Source organism: Humulus lupulus, chromosome 6 (assembly GCF_963169125.1).
Source record: "Humulus lupulus chromosome 6, drHumLupu1.1, whole genome shotgun sequence".
In the NCBI taxonomy this organism is placed as follows: domain Eukaryota; kingdom Viridiplantae; phylum Streptophyta; class Magnoliopsida; order Rosales; family Cannabaceae; genus Humulus; species Humulus lupulus.
The window spans coordinates 55,195,773-55,222,433 of NC_084798.1; the positions used below are offsets into that span (position 1 = coordinate 55,195,773).

The 26,661-nt window shown below is 42.1% G+C and overlaps 1 long non-coding RNA gene across 1 annotated transcript; it reads right to left on the reverse strand.

Moving 5' to 3' along the window:
* Positions 1–1,190: 1,190 nt before the first annotated feature.
* On the reverse strand, positions 1,191–3,922 carry LOC133784026 (uncharacterized). Its single transcript, XR_009871084.1, has 3 exons — positions 3,536–3,922; positions 1,665–2,722; positions 1,191–1,529 (listed from the first exon to the last, which is right to left on the reverse strand). It is a non-coding gene; the product is annotated as an uncharacterized LOC133784026 (long non-coding RNA).
* Between the last annotated feature and the right edge of the window lie 22,739 nt (positions 3,923–26,661).

The window sequence follows — 26,661 nt, forward strand, 5'->3', positions numbered from 1 at the left end:
CATTTGCCTGGTTTGTGGAAAGACTGAAGAGAATCATGATCATTTATTTTTTAATTGTGATTTCTCTCAGCAAGTTGTGCACCAGATCCAAGCTTGGATTGGCTGCAATTGGTCTTTACGGTTCAGAGATTGGACCCGTTGGATTGAAGATATGAGCAATGGTGTTAAGGTAGCGATTGTGGCAGCAGTTTTTTCAGCAACAATTTATTACATTTGGCAAAATAGGAATACTTGTGTTTTTTAATAGTTACTCTCATAGAGTGAATGTAATTGTAAATATGATAAAAAGAGATATAGTTTTTAGAGTTAGTAGCTTTACTCAAAAGAAAATGAGAGGATCTTTGTGAGGAAAGTGTGCTCCTTGTAGTGTTGCTGATGTCCTCTCCTTGAAGGCGGTTGTTTGTTTGTATTTGTGTTTGTGATTAATGAAGTCATTCTTTCTTGATCAAAAAGAAAAAAACAATCATAAGGAATTCTGTCTAACTTCCTTACCTTAGGTTCGAGCAAAGTAAAATGTGAAAATGTCACAACGAGCCTCTCTTGATAGAAATCAAGGACCCAAAAACTTTGGCCACTCTCTTGAACACACCCTTAGGGATTTCTAAATCCCTAACTACCTCTTCCTCTTGCACTTGCTTTCTTTCTTTCTCACCTTCTTTCTTCCTTCCCTCTTCCACGAGTTCTTTCTCTCCTCTCTCTTTCTCTCTCTAGGCAGGCGGCTGTTGTATAGAGAAGATATGAGCAAAAGTACTCTCTAGGATTCTAAGGTTCTATTTATAGTTTACTAGGTTTTTAATATAAAGAAAAGCAACCTAATTTTTTTTATTTCTTTATTTCCTTTAAACAATAATTGTACTCGCCAATCAAATCCCTTTGACAATTTACAACACAATTACTTATCTCTTTCCTTGGCACACCACACTAATAAGAAAATGCAAATTTTCGTAGTTCTATGGTCCCTACTACAAAACTGAGCTTTCCCGACAGTTTTTAAATGTCGCTATTAAGCAACAACAGTCGACTAACTGTCGCAATTGTCTATATCAACGTAGGCATAAGTACGCCGACAGTTAAAAACTATCGTTGTTACTTGCAATGCCGACAGTTAAAAACTGTTACTGTTGCTTTCTACAACAACAATTAATAGTTGTCACTAAAATTATATTAAAAATTAGAAAAAAATTGCTTAAAAATATTGTCACTGTTGTTATATATATTTTAAAAATTACATTGAATCAAATGAGAGACTACCAAAACATAACATTCCAACTATAATGTAAATTTTAAACCAAAAATTCATTCCATATCATAACTCTAAAAATACATCTTTACTAATTATCCAAAAGCAAACTCATATACACAAATTGTACTCATATTTACACAACAAATTATCTAAAACAACAAATAAACATCAAAATGAATTTTGGAATGTCAATGGACTTTCGTGAGATATGGCCAACAATCTCATCTACCATCTCAAAATGCCTGGCCCACAGTTTCTGTTGCTCTTCACAATTGCTCTCAACAACCTGCAACAGCACAAGATCAGATACGGCTAAAAGCCCAACGCTAACTAGCTAGCTTATGTAGTGGGTGAGAGAGAAATCAAGATGAGCCAGTCCAGTTAACTTTCATGAAAGTTTCAACTCAAATATTTTACTTACTGATAAACTTGACATATCCATTGTGGAATTATTTCATCAAATCCTTACTGTCATAACAGTTTGTCTACTTCAGCCACTCTTTCTATACATATCACAAACTCTCATTCATTTAGATGTAACAAACTTTTGGGAGAGATTTTTTGTGAGAAAGAGCTTTGAAACTGAAATAGAAAATATGTAAAAGACTCGCACATATTGAAATACCAATATAATATTAAGGCTTCAAAATAAAAGCTTTAGCTTCTTGGTTAGAATTTAGAAACCAGATTGGACAGTTCGTTTCATTAATAAGCAAACAACTCAAGCTCTTAATACAAAAAAAATCATTTCAAAGTCATAAGCATACGTGTATAAAGGTTTCTTCAAATATATATACATATTGTCATATATATATAATATGTTTTTTTAACCATCGAATGAGTTTCAAATAGATCAATATACAGTAAAAGCCTTAAGAAACTCAAAATGAAGGAACTCAGCAAACTCCATGTTTCTTATTATGCTCAACTGTCTATCAATAAATAATTAAATAGATCTAGCTATCTACATAGTTTTAGAGATGACAGTGAGTTATAAAATTATCTCTGTTTTTCTTTTGATTCTCTCTCTCTAGTTCTTCAACTTTTTGGTCTGTCGTTCTGTGTCTCTCTAAATTCCTCCATTTTCTATTCCTTTTTCTCTTAGGTCAACATGAATTGGTATCAAACCTCAAAGATTTTCTTCTTTCTTTCTCTCTTAATTCTACATCATACAAACAAAAACAGGGAAAAAATTATAAAATCACAATAGAAACACAAGATTCTCCTAGCAAAAAAAAAAAAGGACAAAGCTTTAAACCCGATATCATATCTGATTTTGGCATGTAGAATTTGGATTAAACTACTGAAGTAATTGTAACACCCAGTAAATAATTAATATATATTTTTACAAACTTGCAAAACAACCAATTGCCCCTAAAATTTTCTTGAGAAACAAAAGGAACAAAAAAAAATATAGAGATGGAAGACTAACACCTTATAAGTCATGTTATCCGGGTCAATGTTATCTTGCCAAACAACCTGCATAATTTTTGACACATTATGTTTTAATTCATCAAGTAAAATACAAAAACAATCACAGCATTGGTTATGATAAATGAAGAGTGTGAAAACAACTATATAGTCGCATTTTCTTCCCTGTATGTTTGTTGTGTTGGGTACATTTTCTTCAAGTGTTCCTAACTCAATCAATCAATATTCACTCAAATAAATATCAAAACTCTCGATACATCAACAAATTGCACACAAATTTCAGATTTCACAGTAAAAAATAAACTTATGAGAATGCCAAATGGCAAATTTCAGATTTCTCAATTCATGAATTTAAAATTTCTCAATATATGACGAAGAGTAAAACAATAAACTGCACTCTCAATGCATCAATTTCAGATTTCTCAATACATATTTATATTGAACACAACAGGCAGCCCAATGTTTTAGTCTTCCCAACCATCTACCATGTCCAATGATATAGTATATGTTTATTAAAGATACATAATTTCATCCACTAGCATATGAAATGAACATAACTCATATCATGTGGTAACACATTATTAAACTGTACAAAATTCCCAGTCACAAACGTTACTTTCGTCCCCACACTAGCTAAATTGTTAGGTAGTAGTGCTTAAGAGTACTCATGGCAACATTAACAAATTCAAACATACCTCTCACTAATGTAATCAACCCAGAAACCTATTATTTTTTAAAGCAAAAACAAGTCAGATTTAAAGACAGACTGAGCTAGTGAGCATTTGAGAGAGACAGAACAACAAGTGAGCTATGTGAAATGGAGAGAAGCTAACCCATAGAAAAGAAGGAAATAAAACTTACCCAGCACTCATGGTTGCCCCACGCCTTATTGTCGATTGAGCCAATGATGTCGAGTCCCCCGCTTGCACCTGCATCCACGATGCCGAGCCCAGCCACATTGTCGCACCGCTACCTCCACTGCCACCCACGACCCCTTTGCGAGACCGAGCCACCCACGACCCCTCCGCCAGACCGAGCCACCCAAGACCCTCGGGCCCCTATCGTTTGCGCCTTTTGCGTCTTTTGCCCATGACCGACCCCGAGCCCCTATCGTTTGCGCCGTCTGCCCATGACCGGCCCCCAAGCCCCCATCGTTTGCCCAATACCCGCGATCGTTCGTCGTTCATATTGTTCGTCTTGTTTCCAAAACCCCCGCGCGCCTTTGAGATAATGAGGGAGAGTTTAGGGAAAAAGGAAAAAACCGTGGGCTGGGTAGAATTTTTAGTTTTTATTTTAATTTTAAATACAAAATTTAATGATATTAAGAAAAAAAAACAATAAAAATTAATGATATATTATTAGTTTTTATTTTCTAATTATATTTAAAAACTAACCTCTTATAATTTTTTTTAAAAAATTATTAAAACATTTAACCATCAATAAATAACTTTCAACTATTGCTTATTTTTTTAAAAAAAAAATATTTTCAACATAGATTTTAAAATATAAAAAATAAAAATACAAATATAATTAGTAAAATTTTTAAATTATTTTACAATATTTAACCAATTAATAAAATAACTCGTTTTTAACTAATATTATCATAATATGTTAAATAAATAAAATAAAATTCAAATATATTATTCTATATATCATAATTAATTTAAATTTTGATATAAAAAATATTATAAATAAAAAATTAATAATATTAAAAATTTAGGAAAGAAAATCTAGAATTTAAAGTTTTTAATTAATACATCATTTTTATAAATATATTTACATAATTTAGTTTTTTTTAAATTATATTTTTCATTAATTATATTTTTTAGATATTTTTTATTTGAATTTTGGCAACACTTTATAGGTGTTAGGATTGGGCTTTTATTAACTGTCGGGGTTGAGATCAATAACGACAATTTTTAACTGTCGGCATTGGTCTTGAATTAACTGTTGTCGTTGGTGTCAATAGTGACAATTTTTAACTGTCGGCATTGGTCTTGATATAAATGTCGGCGTTGGGGTCAATAACGACAATTTTAACTATCGGCATTGGTCTAGAATTAATTGTCGGCGTTGGAGTCAATAGCGACAGTCAAAAGCAACGAAGACAATTATTAACTGTCAGCTTTGGTTTCTATGCCTACAATTTTTAACTCTCGGCGTAGAGTCCTGCTAAGCAATTACAACAGTCAACAGAGTTTATTGTCTTGGTTGGGTGTCGAGAAAGCCCAGTTTTGTAGTAGTGGGTTCAGCCACGTGGGACACGATTTTCACACTCATTTGTTGCGTTTTGGGAAAAACGATAATTCACAAAACTTGTAGATAATTAAATTGTCTTTCTAACGGTACCAAGTTTGTCTAAATCAGACACCTACAACTCATGTTATGGTTGTTTTACTGTGGCTGGGTCTAGAGTTACGCAAATTAAAAAAAACGGTAACTCTTTATCATCTTACCATTTGTTTCCCATTTATTTCTTGTGTGAACACAAGCTCTCTATAGCCTTCTCTCTTTATTTTTCCCATTATTTTCTTTCTAATTAAATTAAAACTAAATAACAAAAAAAAGGAAAAATCTATAATAATCCATGGGAAAACTATTGCATGCTCTTTATAAAATCATGCACATGTATACACACAAGTGCTAAGGTGCATTTCTACAAATCATGCACATAGCCAAGACTCATGAACTTACAAATTAAAATATTTAAATAAATAACAAATAAATTAATTTCACACAATTTCTACCAAGCAATTCAAATAATAATAAAAAAAACATTCCTAACACTTAACAATCATACGGAATTCTATCTAACTTCCTCACCTCAGGTCCGAGCAAAGTAAAATGAGAAAATGTCACAAAGAGCCTCTCTTCATATAAATCAAGGACCCAAAAACTATGGCCACTCTCTTCAACATACCCTTAGGGATTTCTAAATCACTAACTACTTCTTCCTGTCGCACTTGCTTTCTTTCTTTCTCTCCTTCTTTCTTCCTTCCCTCTTCCACGATTGGTCAGGTGGCTTACAGGTTAGCCTTGCCACCATCGTTGTCAGGAGTCCATGACATATTCCATGTTTCTATGCTTCAGAGGTACGTCTCAGATGTGACTCATGTGTTGAAGTATGAAGATCTGGAGTTACAGACAGATTTGGCTTATGAAGAGAAACCGGTTCAGATCTTGGATCGGAAAGATAAAGTATTATGGAATAAGACGATTCCTCATGTTAAAGTGTTGTGGAGGAATAGTAAGGTCGAGGAGGCGACCTGGGAGCTTGAGACAGCGATGCGGGATCAGTATCCCGAGTTATTTAGGTAAATTTCGAGGACGAAATTCTCATTAGGAGGGGATAGTTGTAACGACCCAAATTTACTAATGAGGTTTAAGGGCCTTGATTAGTGTGCCGGGAGGGCATAATTGGAACATATGTGATTTAATGATTTAAAGCATGTTATATGACTATTTGAATATTTGAGATGCATGACTATGTGTATTAGTATGCATGTTGGCCCTGATTAGGGTAGGAAGGGTATAATTGTAATTTTAGCCCATTGAGGGCATAACTGTGTATATATGTGATAATTGTGGAGATCACATTATTATGTGGATATATCTGTCATCTGTGAGTCAAGACGATCCTAGTGAGCGAGTTAGCAAAAATTCACGGTGGGGATTTATACCCGGCTCTGGGCGAGCCTGGGATATAAATGGGAATTTAGTGAATATATTGGCAATTATTTGGTATTGAGGAATATAATTGGAGATTAGTTAGGTATCGAGAATTAAGCGGAAAATATTAGAGACATTCGAGGAATTAGCAGGAATTGGGGTGAAATGACCAAAACGCCCTAGATGCACTTAAAGGTTTAAAATTAAAAGGGAGGGCATTATGGTCAATTGGTTTGGAAGAGATAAGTATGCTGAGGCTTTATACTTAGTGGGAATTGTAGAAAAAGGTAGAAGGTTGAGGAAAGAAAGAAGATGAAAAAGGAAGGAAAACATAGCAGTTTTCTTAGGGTCGGTTGGTGATTCTCTCACCCTTTCTCTTCAATTTTCTTGGAGAGAAAGGGTGAGCAACAAGAGTATTGAGCTAAACTTGAAAGGTTGGCAAGGGATTAGCAAGAACACATCAATATTTGAGGTAAGCTTTTAGAGTTTTTAGTTTCTGGTTTGGTTAGTTTAAACTATGGTGTCTAAGCTGAGTTGGCGGGAACTTTAGGGGAATTCAAGCCAAGGAATTGGGGAAGAACAAGCTAAGGAGGTCAAGAAGTTAACTTGAAATCGAATTTCCATCAAATGTATAAATTTTGAACTTTAAACTCTGAAGTTTTGACTGTGCTTTGCTGAATTCTGAAGTCTAGGAGTGATTATGGTGGATTTTGGTATTAGAGGTGCATGTGGTTAGATTTTATGTGGTTATGATGCTTGGGATGAGTTAGACATGTTAGTGAGCTTGTTTTTGAGTTTGGTGAAGGTTTGGAGAAGTTTTGGTTAAGTTTGGCTCAGGGAAATCGCAGGAAGGGAAAATGTGGTGTTGGAAGTCTGTGACTAGCGCTACAGTTCTAGCCTTTCGGCGCTGTAGCGCTAGGCCAAGCTTGCTGAGGGCATTTTGGTTCTGTTTGTAGCGCTGTAGCGCCCTCCAATGAGCGCTGTAGCGCTACCCTGTCTTCATAAATCGATTTTAGGGTTATTTTCAAGGGTTTTTTACCAAGGGTTCGGGGTTCGATTCCGCCACCCTGTTTGGTGGAATTAGGACTTCCCGGGGTCTCAGGATTGGTCCCGAGGCTAGGTTTTGGACTTTAGGACTGGTGATGACTTCGGCCTATGATTGTGTTTAGGTTCGCGCTAGGGCTCGGGAAGGATCGTGCTTGAGGATCAGAGTGAACAAAGCCAGCAAATCCAAAGGTAAGAAAACTGCACTCGGTTATATGTTTGTGATGGGACTAAGAGCTCCCAATATCTGTATAATGTAAATGATGGTATTATGCCTTGGGACATGTGATAGCGGCCTAATGGTGCCGTACATAATATTTGCGCACAGGGCGCGGCTTGGCCACTGGTAGCCGGGGATAGCTTAATATTCACTAAGCTCGGTTTAAGCGGGCCAGAGTCAGTGGTATAACGGAGGGTGCGGCCTGAGGGCGCTAACCCTAGTTATCATTCGTGAATTGATGTATGATATGAGTTGATATGTTTGGTATGTTGAATACTTGGTTATTCTGAATGTTTAAATGGTTGAGAACATGTTTATGGAATATGTGATATTGAATTATCTATTGATTGCTTATGCTCTGTTGTTGTGTTTTCTTGCTGGGCCTTGGCTCACGGGTGCTACGTGGTGCAGGTAAAGGCAAAAGCAAGCTAGACCAGTCCTGAGGTGGAAAGCTGCGAGGCTGAATGTACATAGCCAGCTGTTCGGTCGCCATGGCCGAGGAGTGGATCAGGACAGAGATTGCCCAATTGTCTGTTTTGCCTTAATATGGCTAATACTGTATTTAATTCTTGAATCTTTTGTAAATGCTTTTAATCTTAATATTTTTTTTGGGATCCCGTGTGTACGCCTTAATTTTCCACAGGCTATTAGCGAGCTGAGATATGGCATAATTATATCAGCCACGTGGATACCACGTGGCCGGAGCTGCTGTTGTCAGGTCCTACCTCTTTAGCTCGAGGTAGCCAAAGGTTTATGAAGATTATTTAAGGGTCGAGTCAGAAATATGAAGACCGCGGGTCAAGAAGGCATCCAGCTCGAGGCACGAGCTGGAGTTGGAGGCTGTGACCCTTTATAAAGTCAACCACGCAATGTAAACGTGCATATATCAGACATCACGTGTCTGATATATCCCTAAATTCTCGGACACGCAACATGAACGTGCGTGTTTAGGCACCCACGACTGGGTTGGGCCGTGCGGCCCATTATCCCCTTTACCTATTGATTAGACCACACTTCATTTGTCAGGTTTTAGGAATTAATCATGAATGTCACAGAAGTGACATGATGGGTAAGAAAGTCACGGGATGACCCCCCTTACCAACCCCCAGGTGCCCTCTCTTATAAATATGGAGACCCTCGGAGTTGCAATGGGTTTGATTCTATTGCATAACAAAATACCCTGTAAAGAATACCAAAAATACACCAATAATATTGGCTGGTGGAGTAGAAGGATTTTAACCTTTGAACCACCTAAAAACGTATTGGTGTCATCAGTTCATTTTAAGATCATTCATCTGTTTCGGTTCATTACTCAGCACCAATCCCTTTCTCTTATTTTCTTAATTACCTGTTGGCGAAGAACCGCGTCAACACCGTGTAAACAAGAAATGTTTCTTTATAAGAAATGTGACTTTTGAGACCAAAACATTTTAACCTTAGTTCCATTATAGTTTCAGAAACACATTCTTAATTGAATGACTTGATTAGCAAGTCTGGCACTTTTATAAACACACAGTGTAACGGTCTTGGCTGTCCAGGGCGTTACAACTTGGTATCAGAGCGTCCTAGGTTTATGGGTTCCTGAAGACTGGCTAGATATGTACATTCACCGTGAGAGACAAGCTCGAATCAGGGTTTGGTAATTGTGTACACTTGATTATGTGTTTAAATGATTTGAGCGAGATATGACTGTTGATATCTGTTTGATTAATAGGGAGTATGAGATACTGATAGGGCCTGGCCCTTGACTATTGCATGATGCTATTAAGGTGTGCTTATCAGCACTGCTGTGCATGTGGATGAATATCTGGATAAATTGCTATATTTTGATTGCTTGTGAATGATTGGAGTTCCAGTGATGGATCATGAAAGAATTATCACCCTGTCATCATAGTCTGATTGCCGAGTTGTTGATTGCAGATTAACTTGGATAATTATGCGTCCAAGAAAATCCACGCGACTAGCCGGAAGGTCTGGGGCTATAGATGATGATTAGGGCCAGACCCCTCCGCCAGTCCCTGAGAACTAGCAGCAGTTAATGGAAAACATGCAGGCTCTGCTACAGAGCCAAGATGAGAAGATCTGAATTCTGCGGCAGCAGGCTCCATCTGAGAGTGTTTCCCCCGTTGTGCCACCTACAGTGGTACCTGTTGTGCAGCCAGCTGAGGTTGGAAATAAGTGGGAACCGTTGTATGAGCGGTTCAGGAAGTAACAGCCCCTGATCTTTGAGGGAGGACCTGATCCACTGAAGGCTGAGCAGTGGATGACCATGATTACCACCATTCTTGATTTCATGAGGGTAGAGGGACATGACAGAGTGGTCTTTGCCACATATATGCTAAGAGAGGATGCCCGAATCTGGTTGGAGGTGGCATCACAGACTAGGGATGTTACTGCTTTGACTTGGGAAGGGTTTAAGGATCTATTCAGTCAGAAGTATTATAATGTTGCCATCAGGGCAGCGAAGATAAATGAGTTCGTGGGGCTAGTTCACGGCAGCATGACAGTTACAGAGTATGCCTTGAAGTTTGACATACTTGTGAAGTTTGCACCAGATCTTGTGCCTACTAATGCAACTAGGAAAGACAGATTTATCAGAGGGCTTAATGCTATGATAGCCCAAGATGTGAGAATGACCATAGTTCCTGGAGGGACAACTTATGCCCAGGCTGTGGAGAAGGCTCTTACCGCTGAGGAAGCGGAAAACAAGATTTAGAGAGAGAGTGCAGTGAGGAGGGAGGGCCGCAGGGCGGTGCCTCCATATTCTGGTTCTGGTAGGGGCGGAGGCCTCAGTAATTTGAAGAGAAAGACTCATGATGCTTCGATCACTCTTGTCCTGATAGGAGAGGTCGGGGTACTCAAGGAGGCCGTGATACATGGAGGACTTATCCTGAGTGCACGAGGTGCAGGAGACGCCATCTGGGCGAGTGTCGGGCTAAGGCCTGTTATGTGTGTGGGGTGGTGGGAAACCTCAGGAAAGATTGCCCGATAATGAAGAAGGGAGATACAGGGAAGGTGGACAACTTGACTCCAGCTCGAGTGTTCACCCTGACGCAGGCGGAGGCCGAGGCTAGTCCCTCGGTAGTGACATGTTAGCTTTCTAGTGCTGGCACTCCTTTTACTGTATTGATTGACTCTGGTTCTACACACTCATTTGTTTCTAGTAAGGTGATTGATAGACTGTGTAGACCTAGTGAGTATTGTGTTTCAGAGTTTGGGACTATTTTGCCTATAGGGGAACTGGTAGTATCTAGGAGGTGGATTAGAGCACTGCCGGTGATAGTTGATGGTAGGGAGTTGTCAGTAGATTTGATTGAGTTGAGTATGGAGGATTTTGATATGATTTTTAGGTATGGATTGGTTGGTTAGATATGGATATACCATTGACTGCAGCAAGAAGATGGTGACTTTTGAGCCAGAGGGCGAGGATCCCTTTGTTTTTGTGGGAGCTGTGCATGGACCCCGCGTGCCTAGGATATCGGCGTTGAGAGCCAGAGACTTGTTACAGGGGGGATGTATAGGCTTTCTGGCCAGTGTGGTGGATACCACCAGTGGGACCGGAGGAGAGCAGATTGGTTTGCGAGTTCTTAGATGTGTTTCCTGAGGACTTGCCAGGGTTGCTGTCGTGAAGAGAGATTCAATTTGTTATTGAGTTGGCGCCAGGGACAGAGCCAGTGTCGAGGGCACCATATAGGATGGCACCGGCGGAATTGAAAGAGTTAAAGATACAGCTGCAAGAGCTTCTGGATTTGGGGTTCATCAAGCCTAGTTACTCGCCATGGGGTGCTCCAGTTTTGTTTGTGAAGAAGAAGGACGGGACCTTGAGAATATCCATAGACTATAGGGAATTGAACAAGTTGACTATCAAGAATAAGTATCCCCTACCAAGGATTGATGACTTGTTCGATCAGCTGCAGGGTAAGACGGTGTTCTCAAAGATTGATCTTCGATCTGGTTATCACCAGCTGAGGATCAAGGATGAGGACATACCTAAGACAGCCTTCCAAATGCGGTATGGGCACTATGAGTTTCTGGTCATGTCATTTGGTTTGACCAATGCCCCAGCAACTTTTATGGATCTAATGAACAGGGTGTTCAAGGACTTTCTGGATCTGTTTGTTATTGCCTTCATTGATGACATCTTGGTGTACTCCAGTTCAGAGACAGAACACGAGCTTCATCTTCGACAGGTTCTTTAGAGGCTGAGGGAGCATTAGTTGTACGCCAAGTTTAAGAAATGTAAATTTTGGTTACCAGAAGTGACATTCCTTGGACATATCATGGGTGCAGATGGGATTAAGGTGGATCCATCTAAGGTAGAGGCAGTTAGGGATTGGCCGAGGCCAAGGAACACCTCGAAGGTGCGGAGTTTTCTTGGTTTGGCGGGTTACTACAGATGGTTTGTAGAAGGCTTTTCGAAGATAGCAGCACCGATGACAGAATTGACACGGAAGAATCTGAAGTTTATCTGGTCAGACAAGTGTGAAGACAGTTTTCAAGAGTTGAAGCGACGACTTATTACAGCGCCAGTGTTGAGTCTTCCTTCGGGGGAAGGGAAGTTTGTTGTTTACTGCGATGCATCAAGGTTAGGCCTAGGCTATGTGTTGATGCAGAATGAGAAGATTATAGCTTATGCATCATGACAGCTGAAGGAGTATGAGCAGTGGTATCCTACCCATGATTTGGAGTTAGCAGCGGTGGTATTTGCACTGAAGATTTGGCGACATTATTTGTATGGAGGGAAGTGCGAGGTATATACTGATCATAAGAGTCTGAAGTACTTCTTTACACAAAAGGACTTGAACATGATGCAAAGGCGTTGGCTTGGGTTGGTAAAGGACTATGATTGTGATATTCTTTACCATTCGGGGAAAGCCAATGTGGTGGTGGATGCATTAAGCCGGAGAGGCCCAGGTCAGTTGTACAGTTCCACCCAGATCTCAAGGGAGTTAGCTAATGAGATGGTCAGAGCGAGAATAGAGCTGGTGGTTGGCTGGTTGGCTAATATTACTCTGCAGTCAACCCTGCTAGAGCGGATCAGGGAAGGACAGTTGGCAGACGCTTAGTTACAGGGGGTTAGAAAGGATGTCTTAGCGGGAGTAGCTAAGGATTACTCTATTTCTGAGGTTGGTTTGCTTCGGTATCAGGGATGGATATGTGTTCCAGCTGATGAGGGGATCAGACAAGAGATACTGGATGAGTCTCATACGACGTCGTACTCACTTCATCCGGGTACCACGAAGATGTACCAAGATTTGCGGACTTTGTATTGGTGGCCCGGGATGAAGAAGGATGTAGTAGAGTGCGTGGCCAAATGTTTGACTTATCAGCAAGTAAAAGCTGAGCATCAGTGACCAGCAGGGTTGCTTCAGCCCTTGAGTATTCCAGAATGGAAATGGGAGGATATTACTATGGATTTCGTGGGGGGTTTACCTAAAACGGTTGGGCTTCATGACTCGGTGTGGGTGATAGTGGATAGATACACCAAGTCAGCCCATTTTCTTCCAGTGAGGTCGACATATACTGTGGATCAGTATACTGAGTTGTATGTGAGGGAGATTGTTCGTCTCCATGGGGTTCCTAAGTCTATTGTGTCAGACTGGGATCCTATCTTTACCTCCAAATTTTGGGGTAGCTTGCAAAAGGCTTTGGGAACTCAGTTAAAGTTCAGTACAGCCTTTCATCCTCAGACTGACGGACAGTCTGAGAGGATGATTCAGGTATTGGAGGATATGCTCAAAGCGTGTGTGATTGATTTGGAAGGTTCATGGAGTAAGTATATCCACTCCATATGATATGTTGTATGGGAGGAAGTGTAGATCACCCATTCATTGGGACGAGATGGGTGAGAGGAGATATTTGGGACCAGATATGGTTCAGATGACAAATGAAGCTATAGAAAAGATCCGAGCTAGGATGCTCGCCTCTCAGAGCAGATAGAAAAGCTACGCTGATCCTAAGCGTAGGGACGTGGAGTTCTAGGTTGGGGACAACGTGTTCCTTCGAGTTTCACCATTGCGAGGGGTGAGGAGGTTTGGAAAGAAGGGCAAGCTAAGCCCTAGATTCATTGAACCATTTCAGATCCAGGAAAGGATTGGTCAGGTGGCTTACAGGTTAGCCTTGCCACCATCGTTGTCAGGAGTCCATGACGTATTCCATGTTTCTATGCTTCGGAGGTACGTCTCAGATGTGACTCATGTGTTGAAGTATGAAGATCTGGAGTTACAGACAGATTTGGCTTATGAAGAGAAACCGGTTCAGATCTTGGATCGAAAAGATAAAGTATTATGGAATAAGATGATTCCTCTTGTTAAAGTGCTATGGAGGAATAGTAAGGTCGAGGAGGCGACCTGGGAGCTTGAGACAGCGATGCGGGATCAGTATCCCGAGATATTTAGGTAAATTTCGAGGACAAAATTCTCATTAGGAGGGGATAGTTGTAACGACCCAACTTTACTAATGAGGTTTAAGGGCCTTGATTAGTGTGCCGGGAAAGCATAATCGGAACATATGTGATTTAATGATTTAAAGCATGTTATATGACTATTTGAATATTTGAGATGCATGACTATGTGTATTAGTAAGCATGTAGGCCCTGATTAGAGTAGGAATGGTATAATTGTAATTTTGGCCCATTGAGGGCATAACTGTGTATATATGTGATAATTGCGGAGACCAAATTATTATGTGGATATATCTGTGATCTGTGAGTCAAGACGATCCTAGTGAGCGAGTTAGCAAAAAGTCACGGTGGGGATTTATACCTGGCTCGGGGCGAGCCTAGGGGTATAAATGGGAATTTAGGGAATATATTGGAAATTATTTGGTATTGAGGAATATAATTGGAGATTAGTTAGGTATCGGGAATTAAGCGGAAAATGTTAGAGACATTCGAGGAATTAGCGGGAATTGGGGTGAAATGACCAAAACGCCCTAGATGCACTTAAAGGTTTAAAATTAAAAGGGAGGGCATTATGGTCAATTGGCTTGTAAGAGATAAGTATGCTGAGGCTTTATACTTAGTGGGAATTGTAGAAAAAGGTAGAAGGCTAAGGAAAGAAAGAAGATGAAAAAGGAAGGAAAACATAGCAGTTTTCTTAGGGTCGGTTGGTGATTCTCTCACCCTTTCTCTTCAATTTTCTTGGAGCAAAACTCAGAAAGGAGCTAGGTTAGGCTTAGCAACAAGAGTATTGAGCTAAACTTGAAAGGTTGGCAAGGGATTAGCAAGAACACATCAATATTTGAGGTAAGCTTTTAGAGTTTTCAGTTTCTGGTTTGGTTAGTTTAAACTATGGTGTCTAAGCTCAGTTGATGGGAACTTTAGGGGAATTCAAGCCAAGGAATTGGGGAATAACAAGCTAAGGTGGTCAAGAAGTTAACTTGAAATAGAATTTCCATCAAAGGTATAAATTTTGAACTTTAAACTCTGAAGTTTTGACTGTGCTTTGCTGAATTCTGAAGTCTAGGAGTGACTATGGTGGATTTTGGGATTAGAGGTGCATGTGGTAAGATTTTATGTGGTTATGATGCTTGGGATGAGTTAGACATGTTAGTGAGCTTGTTTTTGAGTTTGGTGAAGGTTTGGAGAAGTTTTGGTTAAGTTTGGCTCGGGGAAATCGCAGGAAGGGGAAAATGTGGTGTTGGCAGTCTGTGTCTAGCGCTACAGTGCTAGCCTTTGGGCGCTGTAGCGCTAGGCCAAGCTTGCTGAGGGCATTTTGGTTTTGTTTGTAGCGTTGTAGCGCCCTCCAATGAGCGCTGTAGCGCTACCCTTTCTTCATAAAGGGATTTTAGGGTTATTTTCAAGGGTTTTTTACCAAGGGTTCGGGGTTCGATTCCACCACCCTGTTTGGTGGAATTAGGACTTCCCGAGGGCTCAGGATTGGTCCCCAGGCTAGGTTTTGGACTTTAGGATTGGTGATGACTCCGGCCTATGATTGTGTTTAGGTTCGCGCTAGGGCTTGGGAAGGATCGTGCTTGAGGATAACAGTGAACAAAGCCAACAAATCCAAAGGTAAGAAAACTGCACTCGGTTATATGTTTGTGATGGGACTAAGAGCTCCCGATATCTGTATAATGTCAATGATGGTATTATTCCTTGAGACATGTGATAGCGGCCTAAGGGTGCCGTACACAATATTTGCGCACAGGGCGCAGCTTGGCCACTGGTAGCCGAGGACAGCTTAATATTCACTGAGCTTGGTTTAAGCGGGCCGGAGTCAGTGGGATAATGGAGGGTGCGGCCTGAGGGCGCTAACCCTAGTTATCATTCATGAATTGATGTATGATATGAGTTGTTATGTTTGGTATGCTGAATACTTGGTTATTCTGAATGTTTAAATGGTTGAGAACATGTTTATGGAATATGTGATATTGAATTATCTATTGATTGCTTATGCTCTATTGTTTTGTTTTCTTGCTGGGCCTTGGCTCATGGGTGCTACGTGGTGCCGGTAAAGGAAAAAGCAAGCTAGACCAGTCCTGAGGTGGAGAGCTGCGGGGCTGAATGTACATAGCCAGCTGTTCGGTCGCCATGGCCGAGGAGCAGATCAGGACAGAGATTGCCAAATTGTCTATTTTGCCTTAATATGGCTAATACTGTATTTAATTCTTGAATCTTTTGTAAATGCTTTTAATCTTAATATTTTTTTTGGGATCCCGTGTAAAAAGGAAATGTTTCTTTATAAGAAATGTGACTTTTGAGACCAAAACATTTTAACCCTAGTTCCATTATAGTTTCAGAAACACATTCTTAATTGAATGACTTGATTATCAAGTCTGGCACTTTTATAAACACATAGTGTAACGGTCTTGGCTATCTAGGGCGTTGCAGTCCATGAGTGAATTGTATTAGAGCTTGGATAGCTTTTGACAATGGATTTTTCTGCAAGTTTGAGTAGAGTAATAACTTACAAGAAAATTCTTGGATCCCCTCTTCAATGCACTATTATTCATATTTATAGCAAGCGAGTGCACTGGGCTTGGGTCGGGCTAGTCTGGGCCCAATAAGGGCGTAAATATTATTTTCTATTTGATGGAGGCTCAATACAAAGGATTGAAATATGAAACATATATTAACCAAGGCCCATTGGGCCAGCCCAACCACGATCACATTATAAGACTCGCGACAAACTGGTGCTTCAGTCTGGGTGTTATGGGCTACGAGGAAGATTCGGGGGACAAGATCTGTCAGTGTAGTGACGGTGCAATTATGAGCCAACGGCGTACATTCCCGAGGTAGCCTCCTCTGCAGGTTACTTATGGGGACATAGCTCCACGCTTCTTGGGATGATTTCAGTATCGGGGAGACTTTATGACGCCAAACTTGGCCAACCGATCCAGGTCCGTTTACCAACATCCCTCTCCATTTACTAGGCTCCCGGTTCGTTTACCAAGACCCTGGTTCATCCACAGAAATCTCGGCCTAATCTCAGACTTGGGAGCCGCGACCTCTTTTTCCGCATCTCGGGAGACATCTCGGTACGCGGTCCCAGGTTTATGCGACCTGCCTCGGCGATGGTCCTAGCACACACTTCTAGATGCCCTTTGGGCCTTGTCGAGACTTGGACTACCAATATTCATTTTCTCTTCGTCTACTAGGCCCGATATGGGCTTTAACTCCCTGGAAGGCGGCCCATAAACCCAGAGTGTGGATCCGTACATTTTGGAAGAAATGGGGATAACAATTACCCCCCAAGCCTTCATCTGGGCTTGCGCGGTGGAGGCTTGTCTCCCTCCCAGACCAGCTCAACACTTCCCGGTTCATCTCCAAGGCGACGAGTCTGCTATTGGGGGCATTTCTTGTTGAACGATCATGGAGTGAACACCTGTTTCAATGTCCTAGACCGAATCCAAAATGTCTGGTCCTTTTGCTATGATCCGGGTTCGTTTACCAGAGCCTCGGTTCATTACTTTAGGGCCGTCTGGAAGCCTCCCGTTTGCTTTGCTTCATCGTGAAGTGCGTATGTGTAGTCTTGCGACTGGCGCATCAATGGCACTTGGATTTGAATGGTCAGAAAACATTCTATTGGTTACCGTGTTGGCAATTAAATGTCAGCTTGACTTCCGAAGTGTCCCATCCACACGAATGGCCCCATTATTATCTCTGCGTCAAAGAGGACCGTTGGATGGGATGACCTTTGAGATGCTCTTCCTCTGGGGCGTTGGATCGGGGCGGCGCGGATCGCACCTTTGGGTAACCGTGATCCAGTACTCGAGTAGGCCAATTAATGTCCCTGCATGATCCAGGACCGTCCGATGGGTGGGATCGCGCCGAACCATTAGATCAAAAACAGCCTCTCAGTTCTTATCAATACCTTGAGATTCTCATTTCAAACTTTTACACTCTCAACACGAAATTGCACAAGGGACCTTTTATGTCTGAGCTCGCCGATGACCTTTTATTTCCCATGTGCCTGATCTCCGCACCTCCGCTTGAATAGACGACCTCGGCCTATCCATTATACCAACTTTTGCGTCGCCTCCACCCGTTCAAAACGGTGATTCTGTCGTCACTGTCGCCGGACACACGCCATTCTTCACGACCAGTCCTTTCCAGTAAGTTTTCCTAACTTTTTGCTTTTATTTTCTCATGTATATCATATCATCCTACTATTTTTTTATAACTGTAAGGTTGCTAGAGCTAGCGCCTCTGCTTAGGGTGGCTCTGGGTGTGTTAGAGTAGGCGAGGAAAAAGTTGTCTAGGCCATCCCGGATCTTCTTAGGTTTGGGCTGTCCTAGGACAAAGGACAATACGTCGGCTTAGGAAAACTTTAGCAAGAACCCTTCTTGTTTGTTCCCGATCAGGATCTTGCGGATCCTTGGTGATCCCGGATCTGATCCGGAAGGGACTCTTCCAAGAAGTTCATAGGAGAGCCCCCGTACCTTAACCGACCTTTTTGGGTTTTGGTGCTGACTACTTGGTTTGTTTTGCTTCCTTTTGTTCTCAGATCATCAACTATGACTTCCGGCGTCACCATCCATTCAGAAGAACACACTCAAACAACCCCTTTCACTCTATTAGGACATAAGGCTCCGAGTGGCAACAGATGGGAAATGGACGGGGTGAAGAACTTATTTCAGAACTATCGAATGTTGTATGCCCTGGAGAAGCATTTGGGCATGGAATCAACTCCTGGAGTGTTCTACAACTGCCTGGCCAGGAAAGAAGAAAAGGTCCGCACCGCTGTGGGCGAGTTTGGGGCCTGGAGCATGGGCCACATCAGCACGGGAGCCACTCTCCCGCTCCATGATTACTTTGCTCAATTCCTCAAGTTCGTGGGGATTGTGCCATTCTAGCTCTTGCCTCAAGCATACTGATTGCTTGCGGGATGGTGTATATTTTGCATAGCGAAGGGAATCCCGAACCCGACTCCTGCAGAGGTGCTGTACTTCTACTAGTTGGAGCCGCAGCTTAATGCTAAGGACAAGAGCTTGGACAACTTCTACAAACTGAAGCCTCGTGGCAATTATGCGGCCCCCACCAGCTCTTGGAAGCACCCCCCGGATCTCAGACACTACTTGTTCATGACATCCGAGTTTCTTTTGGATAAGAATCCCACACGGATGCTGGATTTCCAGCGAGTGGGTAAGTAGCTTCTCGTTTCCTAGTTCAATTTTGTTCTTTCAATTTTTGTTCTCTGTTTTCAACTTATTGTCCCGGATGACAGGACCTTATGGTCAAACTCCCCTCACCCAGTCGATCCTTGACAAGAGGCAGTTCTACTCCATGTTGAGTGTAGAGGACCTGGACGTAGGGGGATGCATCAACACTGAAAATCTTCGAGTGGTTGGGATGTTGGCAGCCAACCAGACGATCAAGACCCCTAGCCTCCGAGGGATACAATGCGAGAAAGATCCAGCCTTGAGGGAGGAACTGGCACTCGAGCACATCAAGGATGTGGAAGCTGTGGCCCTGGCAGACGCGGCAAAAAGGAAGAGGGACAAGGCTCAACAAAGGGAGAGTGCCACCTCTGAGGAGTTGGAATCCCTTTTCGACAAGGCCCATCCGAACAAGGGGACTCCCGGTGCTAGTGTATCAGGGCGAGGTAATTCACCTTTGCTTTTGACTTATGCTCCCCATTTTGGGAACTTAGGGATAGACTAGTTTATCGAGGCCCCTTGTTTGAGGCTAATGGAGAAACGAGACCTTCATCTCCCACCATTATAGATCCGGAAACTCTCATGTACTCATCTGAGAACCTTCAATATGGGAACTTCCTGGACCCAAATGACATGGGAGACCGAGTCCATTCCTTCGCCTTAGGAGAATTAAGTCGAGTCTGAGTTCTAGGTATGGGTTCATCTCGAAGTAATTTTAGCTTTGTTTTTATTCACTTATCCTGGCTTGTTTATTTTGCTAATTCCCTTTCTGTTTATCCATTTCAGAAGACTCCGACATGTCCAACCCAGTGGAGAAGATGAAACAGGCCCTTGAGGCCCCGGCTTCCAAGGCCAGGGCTTCAGCTAAGAAAGCTGCTAAAGGTGCACCCAAGCCGAATGCGCCAGACGCGATCCTTGGGGGTTCAGTGCCGAAGATGAACTCCATCGGGGAGGCCTCAGTCGTGGCCCCTATCACTACAGTTCGCGCTGAAACTGTTATATTATTTTAAATAATATAATGTTAGATTAAATAATGTGACATAATGTGATTTGTCACACAAATGTGATTTGTCACACCTTGTAACATATTATTGAGAGTCAAAAAATTGGACACATGTATGTGCCCAAATGTGACATATTTTGGAGTTACAAACTTGTAACTCCCAAATATTACCCAATAATTTGTAGATTTGATATTACACATTTTGATTTGAATTTCTTAAAGATATATGTGAAACATGGCTGTTATAGATGTGATTTTAACTCCCATAATGTGTATGGAAGTTACAAAATCAAGTGGGAATAAATTGGAACGTTTTGGAAAAAAGCTGAAAAATTGGTTGCTGAAAAACGACTTAGGCCGCTACCTATGTTTTTCAGGCTGCAACCTAAGAGGCGAAAATAGGCTAAAACACACCGTAGGCCGCGGCTCGTGTTTTTCAAGCCGCGGCCTGAGCGACTGACAGCATTTTCCAACTTCGGTTTTTATCCAATTTTGAACGTTTCTAACAGCCAAGTAACTCCCAAATCTCTATTTTAATTCCATAAAACATCCAATTAATCATTGGTAACAGCCATGGGGGTTGGTGGAATTTGAAATTCAAAGGGTGTCTCAAAACTCTATAAATAGGAGCCTAATGCTCACTTGTAAGATACACCATTTTTCATCCACAAAGCACTTGGCTGAAAAATATACCAAAAGGCTTGATAATTCCAGAGAGCTATTTCCTAGAGAGATCCCTTAGTGCTTAGAGAATAGGGGGAAATAAGCTCTTGGACAAAGGTCTTGAACCTTGTTCAAGTTGGTGATCCCCACCACTCTACACTTTGGTTGTGTGAGAGTTTGTTTGTGTTTTCATTCTTTTGTTCTTCTTGTTCTTCTTATTTACTTGTATTGTTATAGTATTGAGTTTGTAATCTTCCTCTTCTACATCTTTTTATTTACTTATATTTTGAGCAATTGAGTTGTAATACTTATTTAATCAATATTATCTTGAACATTGTATTTTAGCATAGAGTTGTATTTGGTTTTTCCATAATTCCATTGAGTATAAAAATATATTCTCTAACAGAAACTGTCCTGCCTCTCCCTGCTCATCCTCCAGTAATTGACCTGGAGCAAGAACCGCTGGTGAGTCGGGGATCCGGGAAGAGAACTGTGGACTTAGGCGCGAGTGAGTCCACAAAGGGAGCGAAGAGTGCCAAGACCAAAGACGCTTGCTTGGCCGAGGAGTCCTTCGGGGAAAGTCAACTCATAACCCAGGAACATCCGGAAGCGCCCGTTCTTCCCATCCATTGGCTTTGCTCGTAGAGGGAGAGGCGATCTTGCAGGAGGAGCGGTCCAAAATGGTGTCCCGGATGTGGGAGAGAATGGTCGGGAGAAGAGGGAGGAGGTTTACCAGCCTTGATGATTCGTCGTTAGGTCGAGTTCTCAGAGCGTTCGGCAGCCTTTAGTGCTTCCCAGCCAATCGTGGATCGGCTTGTTGCTGAGACTGGGTTTCGTCCCAAACTGGGGAAGGACATGGCTCCATTCGCCGCAGACTTGTTGGAGCAGGTTAGGGGTACTATGTCCAACCTGAAGTTGAAGTGGTACGCCACTATATCCAACCAAATCACGCTATTCATTTCCCAGGCGATTCGCCATCAGGCCACCGCTGTAAGTTATCCGTTTAAACCTCCTTTTTCTTATCATATTTTTAGTTCTTCAAATTTTTCTAACTTCAATTCGTTCCACGATGCTTTACTGGCCCATCGGAATGCTGATTTGGTGGCCGAGATGGCGATTAAAATGGAGATGAGCCAATTGGAGTTAGAGGCGGCCGTGAACCAGCGAGAAGCCCTGGCCAAGGAGGTGGCTCAGGGAAAAGCAGACCGTGAAGAGGCTGCCCGGACTCGTTTTCAACTCGAAGAGACTTTGTCCCGGAGAGAAGCAAAGAATAGAAAGCTGGTGGCTGATTTGGAGGTGGAGCTTCTCTGAGTTAAGGCTCAGTTGGAGGCGGCTGAAGCCCAGTCTACCCAGGATCAGGAGAGGACCACCGGTCTTGAGTCTCGGATCCAGGGATTGGACGACCTGCTTCAAATGGAGGTAAAAGTGCACGAGGGGACCCATCAAGAGAAAGAACAAGCGGATGCCTTGCTGGAGGCTACCATCTACATGGTTTGGCTCCAAGACAAAACCATAAACCTCTTGCTTTACCCCGATCCTGGCGCAAAAAGAGCCGAGTTTGAGGCTAAGGAGAAAGCTGACGCGGGGCCCTTGGACGAGGAGGAATCAGGTGGAGCTAACTCGGAGGCATCACGGCACGGCGAAGCCTAGGCCCGAGTCTTTTACTTGTTTTTCTTTCTCCTCTTTTTTTTGTAACACTTTTATGGACGCGGGTGCGTCTGAGACAATTTTTATACACGCATTTATTCATTTCTTGCACAAGGTTTTCCTGTTTCCATTCGTTGAGCTTTCACTAAGTGTTTTACCACCATGCATAAATGAATCGAATGTTTGGTCCCAGCTCCAATGGCCGGGACCATTGGGGAAAAGTTGTAGAAAATGTTTCTCTTCTGGTGACCCGTGTTCAAATCCTTACGGCCTGGAGCGAGTTATCCCAATTTTTACGATATGGGCTCCAACACCTTGGACCATTAGAGATCTCTTTTTAGGTTTCAATTTATTAACTCGCTTTAACTCTATTGTTCAGGTTCCAACGACCTGGGCCATTAGAGAGTTGATAATTATCACTAAATTTATTTGTCCCGATTCTAGTGTTCAAGTTTCGATGGTCTGGACCATCAGGGATTACCTGATTAGCTTTTTTGAAACATGGGTTAGGTTCCCACGGCCTGGGCAGTTTATAAGACTAATTTTAGACAACTTATACTTGGGACTCGCGCCCCAATGGTCCTGTGCTATTGCAGAGGAGACGTGGAGGGGTATTTGGTTATTTGGGACCACGTTTAGTCAACCGATTTTTTAGGTAATTCATACCCCCGGACCAAGCGTGCCCGGGTTAGGATTAGGGTTGGCCCGCATGTCCTATTGGATATTATACCTCTGGACTGTGTATGTCTGGGCTAGGATTAGGCCTGAGCCTTAAGTCCTATTGAGTTTGTACTCCCGGACCATGTATGTTCGGGTAGGGACTAGGCCTGAGCCTTGCATCCTATTTGGTTTGTACCCCCCGGACCTTGGCGATCCGGGCTGGGACTAGGCATTAGCCTTGCGTCCTTTTGGGCTTGTACCCCTCGGACCTTGTCGGTCTAGGTTGGGATTACTATCCGTTTGTACGGTTCGAACCAAGATCATTTAGCCTCCTATTTTTTTTTGCTCTTATGAATGGATATATCCCCCCCCCCCCCCCCCCAAGTGAGAGAGGACTAGTTATGGGTCACTTGCTTTGAACACATCATTTTTATTATTCATGAGATCACCCTGGGGCGTACATTGTTTACAAGGAAAATTAAAAACCGAAACATGCTCTCGTGACTACTGATAGTACTTGTAGAGATGTTCTGCGTTTCAGGCCCTTGGGACTTCGGTCTTGTCAAATCGCCTTAAGCGGTACGTTCTCGGACATACTTCCTTTTGGATTTCGTATGGTCCTTCCCAGTTTGGGCCCAGAACCCCCACTCCTGGATCTTGGGTTGAAGGGAAGACTCTCCTTAGGACTACGTTGCCGGTTTCAAACCTTCGGCTCTTTATTTTTGAGTTAAAATGACGAGAGATCTTGCCTTGATACATCTTCAATTGAACATGAGATTCTTCCCGGATCTCTTCGATAAGATCTAAGGATTCCTGGAGTAAGGCGTGGTTCTGGGCAGGATCATTCGTGTCCCTCCTGTGGGATGGGACATCTGTTTCTATTGGGACAGCGACTTCACACCCGTACACCATTGAGTAAGGAGTGTGTTCGGTAGATGTTCGTTTGGTGGTCCGGTACGCCCATAGTATGTTGGGCAACTCTTCTGGCCATTTTCTCTTGTAAGCTTGAAGCTTTTTCTTCAACGTCCCCTTCAAGATCTTCTTGACAGCCTCAGTTTGCCCGTTTGCTTGAGGTCTGGCGACCACAGAGAAGCTTTTGATGATGTCATGTCTTTCACAGAAGTCCGTGAAGTGAATGCTGTCAAATTGCTTCCCGTTTTCAAACACGATCTTATAGGGGAGCCCGTACCGTCACACGATGTTGTTGATGACGAAGTCCAAGGCCTTCTTTGAGGTGATGGTGTTTATGGGTTCTGCTTCGACCCACTTGTTGTAGTAGTTGACGGCCACGATTGCATACTTCACTCCACCTTTCCCAGTCGAGAGCGACCCTATTAGGTCGATTCCCCATACCGCGAAATGCCAGGGACTCCACCTCATAATGAAAGCACCAAAATGTTCACTGAGTTTTTTGGAACCTAGAATTATAAAAGATAAGAGAGCTTAAAAAGAAAGGATTTACAAAATGCAAGCAAGGCTTTTACGTGGTTGGGGAGTTAATGAGCCTTAGTCCACGAGTCAATTGTATTAGAGCTTGGAGAGCTTTTCACAATGGAGTTTTCTGCAAGTTTGAGCAGAGTAATAGCTTACAAGAAAAATCTGGGATCCCCTCTTCAATGCACCACTATTCATATTTATATGCAAGCGAGTGCACTAGGCTTGGGCCAGGCTAGTCTAGGCCCAATAAGGGCGTAAATATTATTTTCTCTCTGATGGAGGCTCAATACAAAGGATTGAATATATAAAACATATATTAACCAAGGCCCATTGAGCCAGCCCAAACACGATCACATTATAAAACCCGCGACAAACGGGTGCTTCAGTCTGGGTGTTATGGGCTACGAGGAAGATTCGCGGGACAAGATCTGTCAGTGTAGTGGTGGCGTAGTTCTGAACCAATGGCGTACATTCCCGAGGTAGCCTCCTCTGCAGGTTACTTATGGGGACGCTGCTCCATGCTTCTTGGGACGATGTCAGTATTGGGGATACTTTATCACGCCAAACTTGGCCAACCGATCCAGGTCTGTTCACCAACATCCCTATCCATTTACCAGGGTCCGGTTCGTCTACCAGGATCCGGGTTCATAGCAATCCCGGCCTAATCTCGGACTTGGGAATCGCGACCTCTTTTGCCACATCTCAGGAGACATCCCGGTACGCGGTCCCGGATTTATGCGACCTGCCCCGGCGATGGTCCTAGCACACACTTGTGGATGCCCTTTGGGCCGTGCGAGAGTTAGACTACCAATATTCATTTTCTCTTCGTCTACTGGGCCCGATCTAGGCTTTAACTCATGGGACGGCGACCCATAAACCTAGAGTGTGGATCCGTACATTTTGGAAGAATCGGGGATAACTCTAACATTTACCAATCGTAAGGAATTCTATCTAACTTCCTTACCTCAGGTCCAAGCAAAATAAAATGTGAAAAAGTCACAACGAACCTCTCTTGATAGAAATCAAGGATCTAACAACTATGGCCACTCTCTTAAACAAACCCTTAGGAATTAAGAAATCCCTAACTACCTCATCCTCCTGCACTTTCTTTCTTTCTTTCTTTCTCTCCTTATTTCTTCCTTCCCTCTTCCACGAGCTCTCTCTCTCCTCTCTCTTTCTCTCTCTAGGCGGCCGATTGTTGTATAGAGAAGATATGAGCAAAAATTCTCTCTAGGATTCTAAGGTTTTATTTATAGTGTACTAGGTTTTTAAATATAAAGAAAAGGCAACCTAATTTCTACTATTCATTTATTTCCTTATTTCTATGGTCCATCCACTTGGGACTCGATTTTAACACTTATTTCTTGCATTTTGGGCAAAACGATAATCCTCAAAACTTGTAGATAATTAAATTATCTTTCTAACGGTACCATGTATTTATAAATCGGAAAAATACAGCTCATGTTAGGGCAATTTTACTGTGGCTGGGTCTAGAGTTACAGGATTTAAAAAAAATGGTAACTCTTAATCATCTTACCATTTGTTTCCCATTTATTTCTTATGTGAACAAAAGCCCTCTAGAGCCTTCTCTCTTTATTTATCCCATTATCTTTTTCTAATTAAATTAAAACTAAATAACAAATAAAAGGAATAATCTATAATAATGCATGGGAAAACTATTGCATGTTCTCTATGAATCATGCACATGCACACACACAAGTGCTAAGGTCCAATTCTACTAATTATGAACATTGGTGCATACAGCCAAGACTTTTGAACTTACTAATTAAAATATTTCAATAAATAATCAACAAATTAATTCCATACAATTTCTACCAAGCAATTCAAATAATAATAACAATAATTTCCTAACACTTACCAATCGTAAGGAATTCTATCTAACTTCCTTACCTCAGGTCCGAGCAAAATAAAATGTGACAATGTCACTACGAACCTATCTTGATAGAAATCAAGGACCGAAAAACTATGGCCAGTCTCTTGAACACACCCTTAGGGATTTCGAAATCCCTAACTACCTCTTCCTCT